Genomic DNA, 21,593 nt, shown 5'->3' on the forward strand with positions numbered 1-21,593 from the left:
ACCCACAGGTAAAAAAGGAAATTACAAGAAAAACAGAGAACACTTTGCTTTTTTTTTTTTTTGAGAGGGAGTTTCACTCTCGTCGCCAGGCTGGAGTGTAGCGGTACAATTTCAATTCACTGCAACCTCCGTCTCCCGGGTTCAAGTGATTCTTCTGCCTCACCCTCCCAAGTAAAAATAAATAAATAAATCAAATAAAAAAATTAAAAAGTAAGGATCAAGTTGCTGCATTCCCATACAGATTTGCCACTGGTAACAATCTGAAGAAAAACATACACATTTAGATCAAAGGTATGCAATGGTAAAGAATAGTAAAAATTGTGTAGTTTCCAAAATATTTAAATTTGTATTTTTAAAAAATATAATCATGTGACATGAAAATGATGCCACATATAATTTCTAACCAAAATTATACAGGTTCATTTTTAAATTCACAAATGAATAGACAAGTCAAATATGTATTGAGGTTGCCTATATATTACCATGAATAAGCTACAGTAATAAAACTCCTTTAGACATTTATGCCATTTGGAGAACCTTATTAGTGGTCACTGTGAAGATTCTTGAGCCCCATGTAACGACTATAAACTAGGATTCATAGCAACTCTAGATCTAGCATGGGATTTCTGACAGCTAAGAACTGACTTTCTAGAAACCTCAAGTTTCGGTAGTAAGTTTCAGCCTTTAGGTAATCTTTTAAAATATGCTTTTGTTTGCTCGTGAGGAAATACCCTAAATAACAAAGAAAACCTAGTGGTGCTAGACATTACTCAGGTTGCTAGGCCAAAAGTTTTCTTTTGAAAGGCAAGTGTGGCCAGTAAACTTCATGCTTCCATGCCTTATTTGGGAGGCTTGTAGGAGAAGTGACAAGACATGAAGGAGACAAGAGAGCAGTCTAGACAAGGTAAAAAGACAGCATAGATTCCCCACAGAGGTGACTGCAATTAGATGAGGCTGCAAGAAGATTGAGCGGCAAACTTTGACTCAGAGGAGAATCAGAATGGGAGAACTGTTGGGGAGGGCCATGAGCACTTGTGCATGATCAGCCTTGAAATGCGCAGGACATCATGAAGTTTTAACTCTGTGTCTTGCTGGATTCAGGATCCTTCATTTCCCCTGATTTCTGCTTCCTTTTGTGTAGCATGTCATCCTGCTCCTGCTCCCTGACTTGCTCTTACCCTTGCCAGGTGTGGTGACTTGTCTATAGAATTTGTGAGCAGGACTCTGTAACATTGTCCCTTCTGCTCCTTTTTCTCAATGGAGATATGCTGGTTACTGAGAGCATGTGTTCAGGTCAACTGCCAGCAGCAGAACAAGTAGAGAGGAGATGATTTGCCCCTGTTTTGTGGAAGTCTGCAGGCTGGACGACATTGCCTATGATTGAGGGTATATCTCTCTGATTCTGAGGCCTGCCATGAGAAAGTCTACTGTTCTTTGCTCAAATACCGTCATGTCAGGCTGTCCCAGAACTTGGGTAGCGGCATACCCTGTTTTCTTACTGAGAGGCCAAGAGATATTTTGGAGTACTGAGAAGGAGGAGGTGTGGCTGTTTCTGGGTAATCCATTCCCTTATACCTCACAGGGTGTAAAGGCTGCCTAATCTATTATGTGAGGAATCTTCTAAATATCCATGGAAAGTGCTTATTATAAAAAGAAAAGTATGCATGGATTTCACATTTTTTTTCACCAAAATAAACTCATACTAACTTGTTATAACATGTTTGAACAGGATCTAGTTTGAGGCACTAAAAAGCCTAAGGCATCAGTTTAAAAAGAGCTCCGTCAGCCAGGCGCCATGGCTCAGGCCTGTAATCCCAGCACTTTGGGAGGCCAAGGTGGGCAGATCATGATGTCAAGGAAGCAAGACCATCCTTGCCAATGTGGTGAAACCCCGTCTCTACTAAAAAAAAAAGAAAAATACAAACATTAGCTGGGTGTGGTAGCACACACCTGGAGTCCCAGCTACTTGAGAGGCTGAGGCAGAAGAATTGCTTGAACCCAGGAGTTGGAGGTTGCAGTGAGCCAAAATTGTGCTACTGCACTCCAGCCTGGTGACTTTGCAAAACTCCATCTCAAAAAAAAGGAAAAAAAGAGCTCCTCTCAAGAGCAATATAAATTTTGCTAAAATTGAAGCAAGAGCAAATTTATGATGAAACTTGGGTGGAAGAATGGTGAAATTACTGATGCTTTTTGAAATGTTTATGGGGGCAATACCCCAAAGAAATCAGCAGTTTACAAATTGATCATTCATTTTAAGAAAGGACAATATTGAAGATAAAGTCTGCAGCAGCAAACCATTCACATCAATTTGTCAGGAAAAACTTCATCTTATTTATGCCCTAATTGAAGACAGTTGATGATAAACATCAGAAATGGTTACCAACATCATCAACGTTTCAGTTGGTTTAAGTTACATAATTCTCACTGAAAAATTAAAGTTGAACAAATTTTCCACATCATGGTTGCCGAACTGTTATGCCCAGATCAGCTGGAGAGAAGAATAGAGCTTTCAATGGAATTTGAAATAAGTGGGATCAAGATCCGGAAGCATTATTTCAAAGAATTGTAACAAGAGATGGAACATGGCTTTACTAATACAATCCTGATGACAAAGCATAATGAAAGCAATGGCTACCAAGAGGTGGAAGGGGTCCAGTCAAAGCAAAAGCAGACTGGGAGCAAAGGACACGGCAACAGTTTTTTGGGATGCTCAAAGCATTTTGTTTGTGGACTTAACAAAGGGCCAAAGAACAATAACATTTTCCTTTCAAGACAGTGTTTCGAGAAAGTTAGCCAACACTTCAGAAGAAAAATGCCCAAGAAGGCTTCAACAAAGTGTCCTCCTTCACCATGACAATGCTCTTGCTCATTCCTTTGCATCATGCATGGACAATTTTGTGAGAGTTTCAACATGAAATTATTAGGCATTCACCTTTGGTCCTAATTTGATTTCTTCTGACGTTTTGTTTCCTAATTTTAAAAAAATTATTTAAAGGGGACTCATTTTTTTTCCCATCAGTCATGTAAAAAAGACTGCATTGGCATGGTTAAATTCCTAAGACTTTTAGTTTTCAAGGATTGGACTAAATGGCTAGTACCATTGCTTACCAAAGTGTCTTGAACTTGGTGGAGCTTGTGTTGAGAAATAAAGTTTATAGTTTTTACTTTTATCTTTTAATGTCATTTCTCCATGAACTTCTTGAAGTGCCCTTGTACATATAGTTGATGTCATATACCTAACCCCCAGGGATCCCACCAGGCTGCAGCGCTAGAGAGTGGCAATGGCATTATAATGTGTCCTACTCCTTTTCCTACTGCAAATAATGCCCACAACCGGAAGGAAAGCATCTAGGGAATGACTTGAACAGCTCTATACTAGGCTTCATAAATGATGCTCATTTTTCTGTGGGTTTCTCTTCCCATGTCTCTCCTTACCATTTACAATGATGAAACTACAAAGGCTGAGTTGGTCTGAGACAAACGTGCAGCCAAAAATTTGCTTAGGCAAGCTGGAGACAAGAGCGTCAAGAGAGAACCTGTATGTTTCTCACAGAAGCCAGCCAAGTTTTTGGGACAGAAGACCAAAGAAGGACCCAGGGCTAAGGCCTATTGAGTAATAAAGGGTATTTTTGTCCAGAACATCAAACGAGCCTCTCTCTCAGAGGCCAGTGTTGGCAAGAGGCATCTGGTCAAGGATGGTCATTTCTGGATTCTGGCTATGTTTCTTTCTTCTTCTCTGAGATGGTTCTGATGAAACTGATATCAGTTCACAAATAAATTGGCAAAAGCCCTAGGTCAGTAAGTCTAAGGGGATAGATTATGGACAAAAGTGTGTTAATTTCTTTTGAATTCTGCTAAAATTTTTTTATAATGTGATATTCTTATCTTGCATAATATCATCTTCTGGGTTTAGGTTGTAACTTTTCTTTTTGTGATCCTTTTTTAATTTCAAGCCTCATTTATATACATTGAAAAAAGTCCCCTAGTCTTTATCAATTTGTTTATTCAGACATCTACCTTGAAAACGTTCTGCAAAGTGTTGGATTCTGCCAGTTAATCCTAGGTATTTTAGTATTTATCTGTCTGCTTGATCCTGTTGCTCTGTGGCCTGAATGCTCTGTTCTTTTAGCCTGCTCTTTGCTGGATGTGCTCTATGGTCCCAGACGATGGTCACATTCTCCTGCCTTAGAGGGGAAGATTTTCTCACTTCTTTATCAGGGTTGGTGTTGAAAACTAGATCCCCCTTTGCATAGCAACAAGCATAGATTTTTGTGTAACACCATGACAGTCAGGTCAGAGGCACTGGTGCTGAGAGACTTCACACCTACTATCACGTGGGATTTGGGATTCGGGAACTTGATTATCTATACCAAACTTCTGTGGCTGTTAAAGACATTAAGAAACAACAGGACAAGCCAAAACACGGTTCTCAGCACATCTATCAGTATCAAAATATTGGTTGTGCTGTAGATGCCATATTCTAACATATGAAGTATTTTTTTTAACTGTGCTCTAGGGAGTTTTGAAAATTTTGTATAATTGTCCAATTAACAGGATATTTAGATTGAGAAGTGCTGCATAATTACCTTATGCAAAATTTATATAATGTTGCCATATTAAAAGCAAGTAATTCTGCAATAAATATAACTGTTTAATTTTGTTTTATCCAGTATTTCTGGAATTTATTTGAATGTAGAACTTGCATTATTCTCCTGAAATCCCTATTTCAAGTGGAAAACAATATTGAATGAAAAGCGAAGTATGTAGCCATATTATGGATTCTGCTCATGTAAAGAAAGTAAATGAAGATTTATTTGCAGCTGAAAACATTAGCACACGAAGGCTCATGAGGTAATATAACATAGACTTATGTCTTCTATTTAATATTAGGAATAAGAAAGGAGAGTTTTTAGGATGCAAAGATTCACAGACTACTTGAGTAGAAAGGGCACGATCAAGCACCTTTTAGTGCTGTATTAAAACTGTGTTCTGAGAAATCTCTTAGGCCCCCTTGATGCATATAGTGAATATTGCTGGGTTTCATCGATGGCTACTCCTATTCTAGCAGGCATGTGGGAGACTGCATTTCTCAACCTTTTCATAGTTGGCTTGGCCATGTAACTATTTCCAGCCAGTGAAATGTCAGTAGAAGGCACACATTTTATCTCCTGGTTAAGTCAAATAAAGGCTGTATAATTATTTAATCTGTCTCTTTCCCCATCCTCATAACTAAAAAGGCCATAAACTTCTGAAAGTACCTTTTCTGAAAGTAAAGCAATGAGATGGAGAAGTCTTCTTTAGCTTGGATCCCTGAGTGATTATGCGGAGCTGAATCCACTACCTCTACCTTTCCATGTCCCATCACTTATACTTACATATCTTAGACATAGAGCATGTGCAATAAATTCTTGTTGACTGAAGTGACTTAGAACTTGAGATTGTTTGTTTCTGCAGTATAACCATGTCTCTTCTGAGTATGTTTGTGTATGTGTGGTTGTGTGTGTGTGTATGTGTTACAGGGGCATGATAGCCCAGGCCTTGCTACTCTGTGTCCCTCACCCCTTGAAATCTCTTTCTCCTCCTTTATTATAGTCAGAAAAGTTATATGTTGGTCTGTTTACCAGATTAGACTTCTAAAATAGATTTTCCTAAAACAAAGAATTCCACTGCTAAAATATTGAAAGTCACAGCTAAATATCTTCCCCATTAAAACTCAGTGAAGTTACTTCTGACAGTAGTGGAAGCAGAAATAGAACTCAGACTATTGCTGTGTTTTAACTTATTTTATGTTTTTATTTTATTGTACCATAAAGTTGAAAGTTCATGATTAAGTAATTTAAAGATAATACAGAGCAACAGAAGAATAAATATAGTATCCATAGGCCCACTACCCAAAGACAAGCCCTCTGTATATTTTAATATATTTCTTTTTTATCTTTTAAATTAGTAAAATAGGAATAATCATCTTTATTTATCGGTTCTTCCCAGATGTCAGGAACCCGGGGAAAAACAAAGCTCAAAGGCTTTCTGAAGGCTGCCTGGCAGGCTTATCAGTTATGTGACCTCAGAGCCCTCTTTTTATTGGATTCCTCACCTTTAAATGTTTTACTATGGCTTTATGGAGATTAAATAAATTTAGAATATGCATAAAATACTAATACTTAGAAGAGTTCCTGTATTATTATAAGCACTTAATAAATGTTATCAATATTCTTCCCAGTTAATGCTCACATTAAGCCTATGAACTAGATATTATAATCTCTTTTCCAGATAACATAATGAAGGATTAGAGAGGTTAGTAATTTCTCAGCCACATCCTCTTCCCTGTCTCTGCAAACACTTTTCTAGATCAATTGTTTTTCAGTAAGAAAGCACATTAGAATCACCTTGAGATCACATAACAGAAACCAATCCCAGCACCTCATTTCTAGAGCCTATGATTTAATTAGTTGAGATAAAATTTGGGCATTGGCATTTTTAAAAAATTATATGAAGGGATTCTAATGGGCTGTCAGAATGAGAACCACTTCTCAGCAGATTAAACTAATTGTAATCTCCAAGTTCTATTTTTTGTCTCTTGTCTCCCTGCCAGGAAAGTCCTTGCTCACCATTTCAATCTTGCAAACCTCTGTTCATCTTTAGACATTCAGTTGAAATTAGTTGTGGCATCAAGGGGGGGAGAGAGAGAGAGAGAGAGAGAGAGAGAGAGAGAGAGATAGAGGGACTCAGAACAACTTTAGCACTCATAATATATGCCCACTCCCCTCTCATGTTTTCTTCTCTGAAGAGTGACATTTTATCTATCGATCTTGTAAAAAGTGCTATGCGAACACAACTTCAAGCCAGCCACTGGTGACCAAATTACTGCCTCAAGACTCTCCTAGGCAGGTATTCTGGAACCACTGTTTCTAGTATTATAACTTCAGTGAAGTCTTTTCTATCCCTTGGGTACATTAGAACGCCTCCTCCTCTAGCTGTACCTAATATGTTGCATTTTGGTGGTGCTTTGTTAGCTTGTCACCATGCTGTACCGTCACTCACTATTTGCATGTTTCTAGGGTCACTGAACTTTACGTATGGCAGCAGCAGAAGTGTCTTTGTCATCTTTTCATCTCTACAGTTTAACACAGCATCTGGTTGTACAATAGATAACTCAATAAATGTTTATCCAATGCATGTCTTGGATAACCAACGCAGCTGCTGCCAGTTAACTACTACAAGCTCAGCAGATCTCTAAAGGAGTTAGGTAGATGAGGAATCAAGTCATAAGGAAATAACTCTGACCTCTTGCATCATGGCTTACCTACCAAGTTCACCTTAGGGTCATGTGGCATTTCTATTATCAATCTTTATTTTCAAATCTTTGCAGTTTATATGGAAAAAAAATCCTCCATGTGTTAGAGTTTAAGTGAAATAGTTTCAACCTTTAAAACATTAGTTTCTGCTTCTGAAGTATGGAGTATAGGCTTGCTCCATTCCTTCTGCAGTTTAGCTTGGGATATATAATAAGTTCAGGATGTGAATATCCAGTTTCTTTACATCTAAATAAATCAAATTAATGAAAAGCCATTATTTACTGTGTTTTTAATAAGGCTTATAGTCTTTAAACTGAGGTAGGCAGAAAAGCCCAATTTATTTCTGCTTTTCTTAAGGGAAAATGTGATCCTTAATCTTAATTAGCTTGTAGGAGTGTGTTTCTTTATTCTATAATTTCAGCTTAACTAAAGATGTCAGAGTTTGTTGGTTGATAATGTTTGTATTTCACCCTGTGTGCTCTGATAAGTCTCCATTAAACAACTGTCTTCCCCTTGGGTTAGGAGTTAACAAAAAGAATAATAATAGTAAAGATAAATAATTATGTACTGACTGCTTACTGTGGACCAGACAAGAAGTTATGTACATGCGATGCATTAGCTTATTTAATACTTACTATTAAAGTTCAAAGAGGTAAAATTATTTCTCAGTGCTGTCATTGCAGGAATGACCTGGACACAAAGTTGGGCTTTCTGAAAGGCTTTTGGATATGTGACTGACATATGGAAACATCATGCTGTGTCACCCAAACCTATGGGTGCAAGCTGCTGAGTACCCCCAGAAAGTGGCTCTAGAGTGTTCTCATGATCTGCCTGTAACCATGAGTTATCTAATGCAAGCATTTGAGCATTTCTGGCATAAATACCTTGAACACAAACTTTTCTTGTTTTTGTATTGATTATTTACAAAGCATGTCATAATATGGATAAAGAGATGTTAAGCCATGATATAACCATATACCAAGTAAACTTGACCTCTGCATGTTTTGCATTCTGTGAAGAGTTATCTTTCAACTAAGAAACATAGATAAAGAGTTTTCCTTAAAACTTACAAAGTAATCACTGTGTTTGTTGAAAGCCCACCTGGAAAGGCAGAACATATAGTTTCAAGGAAATTTGAAAGAAAATTTTAGATTTAGAATTGATTGCTTAATAATAAAAAAATTATAATTTTAGGTGTGTCTCATGTGTTGTGATTAATTTATTAGCTAATTAGTTAATATAGGCTTCATATTTAGTATTATCTTGATTTTATATAAATTATTGTCCTGTCATGTCCATGTCCCCTTCTACTTTAGAGTATTCAAGAAGAATAATTATTGATTACATTTTTTAAAAAAAAATTCTATTATTTTATAATATAAACAATTTCTTTTGGTTATCAATATTTACTGGTATTTACTTGCTTTAGATATAAAACTTTATAGACTCTGTTAAAACCAGGAGAGTTGTATATGGTTGGGGATTTTCTGATCACTAGGGGAAATAAAAACTGTGTATGGACTCATACCATGGGCTCCATTTTAAAAGTGGACTCGGCTAGTTGTGGTGGCTCACACCCACAGTTTGGGAGGCTGAGGTGGACAGATTACCTGAGGTCAGGAGTTCGAGACCAGCCTGACCAACATGGTGAAACCCCAACTCTACTAAAATTATAAAATTAGCCAGGCGTGGTGATGCATGTCTGTAATCCCAGCTAGTCGGGAGGCTGAGGCAGGAGAATCACTTGAACTTGGGAGGTGGAAGTTGCAATGAGCTGAGATCACGCCATTCTACTCCAGCCTAGGGAATAAGAGTAAAACTCCATCTCAAAAAAAAAAAAAAAAAAAAAAAAATTAAAACAAGTGCACTAATTCTCCCAATGGAAATCATTTTATAGCACTCTGTATACAAGAAGATGAAATTGGCTTTCATTAATCAAAACACCTTTTTCCAAAGACAGCTTGGTATTTGTAACTAATATAAAAATTATTCTTCTGTTTAAATTTTACACTCTCTAAGAGACTGAGCCACATTTTCCAAGGATGACTAATTGTTTGATAAAGATGTTGGTGAAAAAATTTCTGTTTCTCTCCCTCCCCCCCACCTCCACTCTTCTTCCCTCCTTCCTCCTTTCTTCTGTCTTTATTTTACGGGGGTTCTAGTTTCTGAAATTCTCATTGAGTGTATACAGTGTTTATTCATGAATGCATGTGAGCTCACTGTGTACTTAAAATCAGGCTTACTGTCTTATACCCCAAGCCTGCAATTTGAAAGATAATTTTAATTCAGTCCATACCAACAATAACAGCAACATCACCAATAAGAAGTAATTGTATTCTGGCAATATAATATCAGGATATCCTTTATCTGTTTTATTAAACCACTTCAAATCATTCCGTGTCTGAGGTGCTCCCTCTCTCTAAAATTAAATGCACATGAAAGACACCTGGTGTTGAATTTGGAAATGAAATGAGAACCAGATGTATTCTGTTGAAAATTCGGTCTTTGACTCTTATGCCAAAGTGGGAAATTGATTTTTTTAAATGATGTCTGCAAATACAAACTTAAAAGGCAGCTTTTGTTGGTCACAAAGTCAGATTTTAGGGATCGTGGGTTTCGGCCTGTCCCAGTAAGTTGTCCTGTAAAGCATGTGGGCTCTTGTATTTGAAGATAAGAAAATACAGCGTCTGACAAGATACAGTATCTCAAAGTACAAAATAGTTACCTTTTTCCAAATTTTAAGACAAGATCATTGCTTTAGCATAGTAATGTAGATCACAGAGTAGAGAAAAATACAGGTAAAATTTAAATCTTAATGTTTTTTCAAATCTATATACATTTTATAAATTATAATATCAATCTAATTATTTTTGAGTACTTACTTTGTGCCAAGTCCTAGGTCTGCCATGGTTTTTGTTCTTGCCTTCATACTGCTTAGTGTTAGAAAATATTTTTCTTTGTTGCTCAAAAAAAGTTTTACAAAAGAATCAATTAATTGAGGAGAGAAAAGCTAACATACATCACGTACTAACGGTACCGGGACTCGGCCAGGTTTTTGCCCTCTTATTTAAATTTCCCAGTGGCTTTGCGAGGTAGTTACCATTATCTTTATTTCACAGATGAAAAAGTGAGGCTCATAGAGATTGAGTTCCTTGCTTTAGGTCACACAGTTAGTAAATTAGTAAATAACGAAGTAATTACTTGAATCCAGGTGTGATTCCGTAGTTTGATACTGCTCCTGAGTGTCTCTAGTTTAATTCAGTCCATACCAACAATAACAGCAACATCACCATCTCTACTTTATAGAATTTTTATTCAAATTGCCCTTTCCTCTGCTTCACTCAATAATTTGACTTTATCAAAATAATGTACACAAAATATTGTACTGAAAATAGAGAAATCTGCACACTCAATATTGTTATTGGCCATTATAGCTTTTCAAAAAATTCTTCTCATAAAGTTGAAGAAATGAAGTGAGTAAACACACTAGATAGACTTCACAACTAAAAATCCACATAAATAAAATGATTATTTTTAAAATTCTGTTTTAAATAGAGGCTAACATTTAACAGTTGCATTTTTTTTTTAATTTTTTTTTTCTTTGATCTTTGAGGGTATAAAAAGACTGAGGTCTTTGCTGGCAAAGATGGGATTTTGTGGGAGGTGGTTTCCATTCATTGAGAGATACCCTCAGTGCCTGCTCCAATCCTTCCAGGCCAACTCACATAAACTTTAAATCTTACTTTCATTCGTGTACTTTCCGATTTCTTTTTATAGTCTACTTGCCACGTTTCCTCCTGCCTTCTTTTGAATATCTCCAACGATGAGTCTCTCACTACATTTTGAAAGAGCTCACTCAATTTTTGAATATTTCTAATAATGAGATCATTGTTTCCTCAAAATATGACAATGCACATGTAGTTCTCAGGTACAGAACATATTTAGTTCCTATTCTGTATGACAATCATTCAAATTTATCATATGTAGGACATATCTAATTTATTTTCTGTATAGCAAGCATTCAAATTTGATACTATTTAAAAATAGCTGTTGTAATCTCTGTGACTTCCCCCAAATCCACAATTCTTTCACCTGCTCCTTTAAGAACAGAACTTTGAATATCTTCCCTTGAAATAAAAATAGAAATAGAATTAAGTCCCACATTCCTAGAGTAATTTTATAAGCAAATAGCACATCAATTCTAAAACCTCTGTCCCCCTTTTCTTCTAATATAGTTACTATGTTTCTATAAATGAGCTCTAAATTCACATAAATTTATTTTGCAATTCACTTCTTAATTTTGACTGAGAATAAGTTTATTCTTAATTCAAACTCCTGTGATTTTTTTAAACCTATGCTGTGTTTCATTCCAAATATTACCTTCAATGTTGTTGTAAGGATGTTTACTGTCGGCCCAATTTTCCTTCCTTTTTATATTATCTGCATTTCCTCTTTATTTACTTTTAAAATTTATTTTTAGCGTTCTATAATTTTATTATGACAGGATTAGTTGTAGATTCTTATATTATTCTTCATGTCTTATATCCTTTATGCTACATTTGTATTGTGTTAGAAATTCTGAGTATTTTATTCAGATCCATGCTTGTTTCATTAGGATTTTGTTTTGTGAGCCAAGTTTGAATTTGGACATGTCTAGGGATTTCCTGGTAGGTAACAAAAGTTTTCATGTATTTTCACACTTTGCTCCAATAACTCCACTTTTTAAAACTCACATAAGTGCATAAAGATCTGCATATAACAATGTTTATTTCAGCATTATATGTAAACCTTAATCTTTATCTATAGGAAATTAATTTTAGTATATAGATATTAGTTCACATAATGGATTGTCATACAATTGCTAACAAGAATTGTATATGAGTATACATATATATATACATATATATATATATATATATATATATATATATCTCCGTATATGTGTGTGTATGTGTAACTTGATCCATTTATGCAAACTTTAGAAAACGTATACAAAATAGCTACATATGTGTCTATATGCAGATAGTCATGTAGAAAATGTTAAAAGAAAGTAGGAAAGAAACATTAAGGCATGATTATATTTGAGGGGATTGTAGAAGTTGGGGAAATTTTAAAGACTCTTACAATAGTCACTTCATAGCCTTCTTTCCAATTTGATTTTTTTCTAATATTATTTTTTACAGTGAATGTGTATGGTGCTTCTACATTTAAAATAAAATTAAAAACCTATTAGATTCATCTCTTCACTCCATTTATCTCTTTCTGTGTGTGGGGAGGGAGGGATTCTGACAGATGGTCAATAGGTTAGATAGCTTCCAATATACTTCATGTCATCTGAAAATTGGTTAAACATGAAGTCTATAACACCATCAGTCATTGGTAAAAGTTTAGAATGCCTTTCAGAAACCTCCTTTCAGGGAAGTCTTATCAACTGTTAGGCCTAGAACAAAGAAAGAAAACCTAATTTCTGTTACTTTCTGCCTCTTTCTTTCTTCATTTCTTTTTTCCTTCTTTCTTTCTTTCTCTTTCTTTCTTTCTTTCTTTTTCTTTTTCTTTCTTTCTTTCTTTTTCTTTTCTTTCTTTCTTTCTTTCTTTCTTTCTTTCTTTCTTTCTCTCTCTCTCTCTTTCTTTCTTCTTTCTTTCTTTCTTCTTTCCTCTTTCTTTCTTTTCTCTCTTTTCCTCTCTCTCTTCCTTCTTTCCTTTCTTTTTCCTTCCTTCCTCCATTTCTCTTGTTATCTCCCCTTTTCTCTCTGTCTTTCTTGTGTATATAACATGTCATGCACTCTGCCAAACATTTATTTTTTAAGACAACTTTGAAATATATAAATATTGGCATGTTCATTCCCTGTGTATTCAAAATTTTATCTTCAGCTTTCCTTGGGATTACTGAATTGTGAAAGGCATATTTTGATCATTTCTCAAATCTTTTAAGCATCTCCTTTTATTATGTCAAGCTACAAAAGCATTCTTGACCTACTTTTTCCTTCTTGACACTCATAAATTTCAATCATCTATGAGTCTAGAAAGGAGAAGATCATCTTAAATTAAGAAGAATTATTGCTACAAGCCACATAAATTCTTCATTTTGAGTCTTTCTTTTCATGTCATCCTTTCTCAATATATCATTAAGTTAAAAGTTCAAATTAAAGACAAAATCGAAACTGACTTTTGCCAAATCTGAAGAAGAAAATAAAACTGCTTGCGAGGAAGTACAAGTTTTTGTAGTGATTCAGTTTGATTTTCTCTTCAGTGATACTTCTTTTGAATGTGCTTCTGTGAGGTACCAACAAGTCAAGAGGGCTAAAAGTACTTTTTCAGTTGCCGTACATTTACAGCCCTGTAGCATCTTTTCCAAAGCTCTCCAAACCTGTGGGATACTGTTGAAAGTCCCTGAACAACCATCCAGAAGCCTCATGCCTCCTAAATGTTTCTATTAAATTCCTGGAGCAAAAGGGGATACTTTTTTGCAGTCCTTGTTGTGTTCCCATTCATATCTAAGTACTGTGCAAGATGACAGTCTGAAACTGCACATTTTTGGGTTATTGTAAATTGCCACCTTTGGGATTACTTCTGTTTTTCTGCACATTTCATGAAGTTCAATCAGTATTCTCACAGTGATTGGGTTACTGTTTTAGAAATAGTAATATTTCTAAATACTTAATATTATAGGAAGTCTGGAGTGGGTATTGTAATTTGGCATCTTCTGGTTGACTTTCAGAGAACAGTGAGCGTACCATTTTAGGTCACCTATTCTTTGGAAGTCCAGAGGGCTTGCTTCTTTTCAGAAATGTGGTTTTATTTGTTTTGTGCTTTTTAATATACAGATTTCTTAAGATATAATAGCTCTTTATAAGTAACTTATCTTGGGGGTGGCTAACTTGTCTGAATACATAGAAATATAAGAGGGATCCAAATAAAATTAACGTCGTCCTCTTTTTCTTATAGCTCATTGGTCCCCGTCCAATGAATTAGGCTTCAGAAACCCAAAAGACAAAATTACATAATTTTAGAATTGAGTCAATCTCTAGTAATGTTTACAGACAAAATCGGCCCAGCATTTCTGACTGATTTGAGTGCTGAAACTAAAATTATATGTATTCCACAAAAGAAAACTAAGTAATATCTGCTAGAAGGGATCATTTTTTTCCCATATAAATCTGTGAAGTAATTAGTATAGATTATTGTAGTTGTATATCTGTCCCAATATGTATAAATAAACTTTGCTTCTTTTATTCTGAATTTACAAATCTATAAAACAATATAATACATCCCAAATCTGCTAAACACAGATTAGGCACTTTATATAATTTATTTTATTTTGTCCTTTATTTAACCTTACTTAGAGGAATTAATATTGCTAGTTGTGTTTTGCAGGTGAGAAACTGAGGCTTCAAAAGGTTAACTAACAAGTCCAAGGTTACTCACCTAATAAGCAAAAAATTCGTGATTAAAATAGAGGCCTAGGTCAATGACAGCAGAGTCCAAGCTCATGACCATTGTACTAAATCGCTTCTCATTATTGCTGCATTTCACATATTAGATGAAGATCATATTCACTACTGGTAACTCCATACTAAGAAAAAAGTCAAGTTTTCAATTTAATCTTAATGTATCCAATACAGGAAGTGTGTGTGTGTGTGTGTGTGTGTGTGTGTGTGTGTGTGTTTTATTTTTAAGGCAAGTACCTGCATAATAGTGGTCCAGTAGACATCATGAGTGTTACAGGTCAACAGTTAACTGAGGAGAATTTCAGAGATGCTTGTGCTGGGTCTGTTTCTAATTAGTAGTTCACTGTGAAGAATACCAAACACAGACAGGCGCTCAAGATTAAATGAAAAAAGAAAAGTCCATTTTATCCAGTGGAAACCTTTAAGAAAAAAGTCCTGAATAAATTGTTGCATACCTAACAATTTTCTCCTGGTGTTTATTACAGGATGTTGCCAAAGTTTGCCTATTTGGTGCACAGCCAGAAGTTTTGCAATTTCCCTCTGATCTAAAAACATTTTGTCAGACTTTCTTGTGAGTCATCAAATTTCCCAGACATCACACAGTTGAGTCAATTAAAATAGTTAATTAGTGTTTTTGTCCTTTGCCAAATTAAATCATTCCTTATGGAGGAGTTTGTACATTGCTGGAGATGCCTTTTGGGAAGGTAAGAGTTCAAAGGTAAAGGCCAAGAAACTGTTATACTCCTTTGGAAAAAAAAAAAAAAAAGATGTTTCTCTTTCTAAAAATAAGAAATATCATTTTAAAGTAATGTAGATGCCAACCCTTGGAAAAATAGTCTTTTGTGTTTCCTAGGGTTTTACTTAAGTGTGCCTGCAGAGGAATGTAAGTAAAACTGATGGTCATAGAGAAATCACTGTGAGAAGCTGTTCTTTTTCATAAATGCTTAATTATATTGTTTTATTCAACATTTTTTGTTTAACGCTTATGGCACATATTTGGAAGTTGACCTCTCTGGTGGTGGTATTAAGTAAAGTTTAGTTGAAAATAGTCACATGTTCAAATATCTTCTTGACCTTCCTTCCAAAACTCCTCCAAAACTCCTCTCATGTGGTTGCCTGTATATTTTCGGTGGATCAGGAGCCAGAAATGGTTATAGACTCACTATGTTTTTTCTTTTAACCAAAGCACTGTGCTGCACTGGTGAATGTCATTTTAATAACTTTAATAACGAAAGCCATCATTTATTTTACCTATCATGAACATAGTGCTGGAAATATCAAATAATACATTTTTTTCTTTTCACTGACCATTGTAATAGCTTTATGAGGTAGAAATTATTCCTTTGAAAAAACTGAGGTCCAGATAGGTTAAGGTAATTTGCATGTGATCACACAGCTCTAAATGGGATAGATTCAACTCTTTCTTTGCATAGAAAAAGTCATTTTCAAAAGCTCTTCTATTTATCCTGGATGTAGTTCTGAGTATAGGCATGGAAATGATCAAAAATTATATTTAGTGGTAGTGAGAATTAACTAGGAGTTTTAACAATACAAAGACACAGCCAGATGATTAATCTGAAGGAAAAGAAAAAGAGTACATAAAATGAAACTGTTTATTTTTTAAAGTTTTTTCACATGAACATAATGTTTATAACTGACAAAAAGTATATATTTATGGTATACAACATCATGTTTTGATATATGCATACATATGGAATGACTAAATGAAGATAATTAACATGTATTATCTCATATACTTATCATTTTTTTTTGTAGTAAGAGCACTTAAAATTTACTCTCTGATATGGTTTGGCTGTGTCCCCACCCAAACCTCACTTTGAATTGTAATAATTCCCACATGTGATGGGTGGGGCGAGGTGGAGATAATTGAATCATGGGGGTGGTTTCCCCCATACTGTTCTTGTGGTAGTGAATAAGATTCAAGAAATCTGATGGTTTTATAAATGGGAGTTCCCCTGTACACACTCTCTTGCCTGCTGCCATGTGAGACATGACTTTGCTCCTCATTTGCCTGCTGCCATGATTGTGAGCCCTCCCCAACCATGTGGAACCAATTAATTCTCTTTCCTTTATAAATTAGCCAGTCTCAGGTATGTCTTTATTAGCAGTGTGAGAACAAACTAATACACTCTCTTGGCAATTTTTAAATATAGAATATATTGTTATTAACTACTGTCACCATGGTATAGAACAGGTCTTTTTAATTTATTCTTCCTGGGGATTTTCAAACAAATCGTTGTGCCTGTCCTTGTGGACAGTAACACATGTTCCTGGCTGCAATAGGAAATATGCCCCTGTTGCCTGAAAAAAGATAATGGCAGTCAGCGTAAGAATACTGGGAAGCAGACCCTCAATCAAGAACCAATCTTGATTGCTTCAATCTCATTTGTCTGTTGCCGAATTCTGTTCCACAGGTTTATTTTGATTCTGACCATTATTTAGGCATTCTTGTCACTGATTTTTTCAATAGAAGTGTACTCTGTTGTTACCACATCCTGCACCAACAGAAGCACTTGACTATCTTACAGAACATTTCACATCCTGAACATTTTGCTTCATGGACTTCATTTTTTAAAGATTGGCTGTATGCGCAACTTTCCTTCCTATAGTTACCCTTTAAAGAATTTAAACCTCTGCCTGGTAGACATTGCCAGAGTAATATTAAGGTAAAAATTTGGCATATGCCCTGGGTCATAGTGCTATTAGAAATAAGAAAGGGATGAAAATATCACAGATCCAGGTGTAGCTCTTATCATGAAGCAGAAACATTGGCATAACTTTTAAATAATTAATTGGATTACACTGTTCTCTGCTCAAAAGTCTCCACTGCTTCCTACAGTACCTGCAAAAAGAACTAAATCTTTAAGTACCCTATAACAGTTTTCAGGACTTGGGTGCTGCCACCCACCCAAAGTGCCACTCTGACCACTCCAGCATTTGACTCCTTCCACACACACAGACTTCTCTAGCTTTAGCACACCAAGCTTGTGCCTACCTCCAGGGCCTTGTACTTGCTACTTCCTCATGAAACATTTTCTGTCCCCAGAGCTTTTGCTTGCTTCGTTTCTTCATCTAATTCCAGCCCCATTAAAATCTTCTCTCAATGATCTGACAAAGTTCTCTAAAATAGCCTCCTTATCCCCTGCTCCTTTGTGCTCAAATACTGTTTTTGTTTTCTTAATGGCGTCTTTCACTATCTGAAGCTATCTAATTAATTAATTTATGTATTGACTAAGTCTCTCCCACAAAGATGCAAACTCAGTGATGTAGAGAATATGTCTTATTCCCAGTTTATGACAGTACCTGGTTCCTAGCATTTACTCATTATATTTTTAAAATAAACAAACAAATAAACGTTGCAGTAGGTAGCCTTAATCCGCTTCCCACCCTCACCCACATTCCCAGAAGGCTCTGATATATCTGTGTTTAAAACATAAGAAAGAAGAAAAATTTGCTTCTTATTAGCCTAAAATTTGCCTTCTAAAGGTACCACTTCCTGTCCAGAGAATGTTTTCTATGTTCAGTGGAAAAACCACCCTAAACTATATCTTATAAATTATCCAGGACAACTTCTTAAAACTATTATTTTATCTTACTACTGACTTAACCCCTTCTACCCTCAACCCCCTAAACTGGGCATTGCTGTTGATTTTGCGTTGTTTCTGGCCAGATTTCCTAAATAATTTTGGGTGCTCTGCTATTTGCTCCAAATTCAACAAAATGTTAATATGATAGCCTCCTCCCTCAGGCCACAGAACAAAGATTCCCCCAATCAGGCTTCCACACACATACCCAGATATGCACTCAGATTGTAGGCCTTCCTGTGAAATTTCACTAGTGAAATATGAGTGAAATTCTTGAGTTTTTGGAAGTATGCTTAACTAATGTTGGTTCCCTGACAATCCCATTTTTCTAGTTGAGTCCTCCATTATTCCTAGCACACTTGTTAGTAATATTTGCTGCTCAGAGATACATATTGACTCCTAGGTGGGGATGATCTTTTACCTGTCATTGGGTACACCTTTTATTTTGGAGGCACCCTTAGTTTTTTCTCCCCCTTTCTCATTTGAGGGTTTCAGTTTTCTCTTTGGGAATCAGGCCCTAATTCTCTTCCACTATTTACAGGAAGAGATTAAGAGGTTTCATTCATAAAGAACCTAGGAATCTGGCCTTGGCATCTCAGTGACAGGTGGAATTGATCAACGAGCTGTACCTGGTTGCTCAAAACAGTGTAGCATCCACAGTGTCACAGATTATGGATGAGATGTTAGTCTTGTGGAAACAAAAAACACTTGAGTGAATTCACTTGTTAACATGCCATTCAATTTTACGTCAGTGTCAGTAGCATGATATTAAAGGGTTTGACACAGTGGTGTCCCAACTGTATCCTTTATTTCTTGTAATAAAATGCTTATTTTATTTTTATGCATGGTGCCACTACAGCATTTTCCACCCAGGAGGTGCTCTATAAATGTTGACTGGTTGGAATTTGGAATTGTAAGTGTCGTAAGTTAAAGGCGATTGGCTCCTTATAATTGCATTTGTGAACCACAATTGCAGCTCAAACTGGAGCTCTACTCTGAAACATTTCCATTGAGCTTCTGGTCTAAGTTATGCAGCAAACCCTTAAGGTAAAATTATCCTGTTTTTTTACAACCTCAAGTCTATTATTTAAAGCCAATAAATAGTGGTTAATAATGGAGAAGTCTTAAATTTCAGGCATGTTTTTAGAGACTAAGCCTAATAAAATTATTAAGTGGGAGCAAAGAAATATTATTTGTTTTGGTCATAGACTTTGAATATCCAAGAGAATCATGGATATCATGTCTCAGTAATGGTTTTGAGGTTTGACTCCTGCTTCCTCAAATGTAGGAAATGGCATTGAGAGTGCTATATGACTTTATTTTTAGGATAAGAGCCTACCTTTTAAAGGAAGCAGTTACCTGTATATGTAAATCCTAAAGCAGATTTTAGATACTTGGGGAGAGCCTGTTTTTAAGAATCATGATGAAATATTGTTTGCCTTAATGAAATGGCTGTTAGTGTTAAACACTGAAAATATTTAGAAACATTGTCATTAAAAGGTGAGTGAAATAAACCTTAGATAATACGTACAATAAACCAGACAAAATATCTGTTGTTGAAATAAGAAAATACGTAAGAAAAGATTGATATCTAATCTTTCAGTTCTTTCTAGCTCCATGAACAATTATTTAGTATACGCTTTGATATAGGTTTACAAATATGACTAAAACCTCATCCCTACATAGAAGAATCTTAGGAGAGAAAGAGATGGTTTCAAAATAAGGTTCCTACACTATGTATGTACAAGAAAAGCCTTTGATTACAGGAAGAAAATACCAAAATGCTTATTTCGGTTTATTTTTATAAAATAAAGAAATATGTGAAATGTAAAATCCAAAGATGTCCAATGCAAAGAAATTAAGACAAACTAATCATCCACAGGAATCCTGACATCTTGACTCTCTCACATTTACTAGGACGAATTTTGAGGAAAGTAGTGAAAAACATAAAAACAAATACCTATACCTCTGCATAATGTTAAAAATCATAAGAAATGCAATAATTTTTTACAAAATTTTACTAAACATAATGTTTAAAAAGTTTCTTTGAGACATATTAATGATGAAAAAAATACCTTTAGAAACATGCTTACTCTTCCTGCCACATAACAATGGCCAAAATAATACATAGAAAATGATATAACATACAGTTGTATACTAAAATGCATTCCTTTGTCATAAAATCGCTGGAAGAGGCACTGGATTGATACAGTTGTAAGTATTGGAAAGAAGCTACCCAACTTGAGAACTTTGCAATGCCTTGGAAGAAAGCACAAATGTTTCTAACATGTCTCAGCTGCTGGTATTTTCTTTATTCTGTTTCAGCAATAACATACACAAAGAACTATTTATTTTTTTAAACCACCAAAGGAGGGCTGTAGCAGAGATAATATATTCTCGGCGGAAAATTATTTTTTTAATAAAAATAATATTTGTGGAAGTAACTGTGAAGTGTAATTACTGATAAAGCGGTTGCTCCTTACCAGAATTTTTCAGATGGATTTCAGGGAAATGTTGAGGAGGGAATACAATCTCCTGAATCCTACATAGGTTAGCAATTTAGGCAAAAACAAAGGGAATATACTCAGAAGTGCATAGAGTGCATAAATTCTCAGAAAATTGCCTCTTCATAATAATAAGACATCTAAGATATAGTAGAATCTTTGGAATATTTTTTAATGTCTTTTGGACTTAAAGCTAATCTATAGGCTTATTCTTTTACATTAAAAGGTATTCCAAATTTTTTGACAAATGGACATTAGTATAATACCTACTGAATCTATTTTTAGGAATCACACACTCTAAAAAGACACTGATTTTTAAAGAAACGCTGGTTGTAGAAAGATCATTTTGAAGAAGGATGTAAATATTGTTTCCAGGTTAAATGATTTTTTTTTGCAAGTGTTATGAGTACATTTACCTGTGACATTACTCATTATTTCTACTTATTTAAAAATTGTTGAAGATATGGTATCATTTTGTCTGTTAAAATTTTACAAATAAAGAGTTCTTATGGGTTTCAAAAACTTTTATCAAATCATTCAAATTCAGAGTTTGCAAGAAAACTGGTGATAACAAGGCAAATGAAGTTTTCATATTTCAACAAAACTTTGCCTAATTTATAAATCAAGTTTAAAAATGAGTTTCTGAAGATGGCCGTTTAGGAACAGCTCAGGATTGCAGCTCCCAGTGAAAGCGCAGAGGGTGAGTGGACGCCGCGTTTTTATTGCCCACAGACTAGGAAA

Source organism: Cebus imitator, unplaced genomic scaffold (assembly GCF_001604975.1).
Source record: "Cebus imitator isolate Cc_AM_T3 unplaced genomic scaffold, Cebus_imitator-1.0 Scaffold56, whole genome shotgun sequence".
NCBI lineage: Eukaryota > Metazoa > Chordata > Mammalia > Primates > Cebidae > Cebus > Cebus imitator.